Source organism: Octopus bimaculoides, chromosome 4 (genome assembly GCF_001194135.2).
Source record: "Octopus bimaculoides isolate UCB-OBI-ISO-001 chromosome 4, ASM119413v2, whole genome shotgun sequence".
NCBI lineage: Eukaryota > Metazoa > Mollusca > Cephalopoda > Octopoda > Octopodidae > Octopus > Octopus bimaculoides.
In genome coordinates, this window is record NC_068984.1 from 71,669,142 (window position 1) to 71,670,492 (window position 1,351).

A 1,351-nucleotide genomic window follows, 5' to 3' on the forward strand; every position below is an offset into this window, starting at 1 on the left:
CATGTGTATATGTTTATAAAACAGATTAAATCAAAATATACTACTTAAAACATTAACATCAGGAGCCTACTTTGGAGAAATAATTATGTAAACGTAGTTTTTTTTCAATGCTTATCATATTCAACAAAGAGCAACCAGACTTTCCTAATAAACAGTTTCATGGTTTGCTTGCCGACCATCCACTATCACCATGATTGATTCATATAGTAGTTGAATATTTTATATCATTAACTAGTGAAACAAATAGTCTTTTTCTCGTCGATGAAAATGTTGACAATTGGTGGAACATAATGTCTAAAGGCTTCCGTCTTTGAGTACATCAGAAGCAATAGATAAATTATATTTCTCTCAATGAGAGAAATTGTAACACATACACACGTCCGCGCGCACATACTCACGTATATAACCATTCATGCATGCATACATACATACGCACAGAGTGTTTTTATGTGTGTGTACGAGTGTGTTGATATGTATATAGATATTTTATATTTTCTTTATACAAATTCATGAAGCATTTTCTTAATCTAAATTAATTAATCTACCTTAGAACATTATGTGATCAGCGATGTAACAGGTACTATTCCCTTTCAAGATTACTCTTTTATCTTTTTACTTGTTTCAGTTAATACACTGTGGCCATGATGGGGCACAAACATAAATGGTAAGAATAGTTTTCCATTATTTGTAGTCAAGATATGGCGTTCTAAAAAGCACAACTTCAGTACGTCCCTGTCAAGTGAGTTGGGTTTATTTTCTCCCTTTCGAGAAGAAACACTAAGAATTGCAACATTGGGAATAGTGGGATATTTAGTTAAAGCAGAAACGCTAATGGGATCACCATAACTACGAGATATTGTGGAATATTAGAAAAATAAATTTCAAGGCATTTTGAATGCACTACTGGTTGCAATGGAAACAATATAGATGCATTATAATGTAATAATTAAAAAAATAAATTTTCTAGAGTGACTCTGCATTTTCAAATTCGTACATTATATTCATAAACCTAAGAAACATTCCTCAATAATCCCAATGGCGTGTTGAATTAATGGATGCAGATGGTGATGCTATTCTAACTTTGTATTTTGCAGTTGTACATATTTGCATATTTTACTCACAGTATATATCCAACAGTTTTCATTTGCCATGTCCATTTAAGTTCAGTTTTAGGCAATTTCAAATTCCACGTGTAACACCAGAATATTTGATAGCTGATGTCTGGTTAAAATATGGGCTTTGAAACCAACATTCAAGGTGTCATGGTTTCCATCACTTTGAAAATCTTACTCAGTTTAGTGAAGCTGATAATTTTTAGTATATTATCACATTTGAATTCTCTGACTACCCA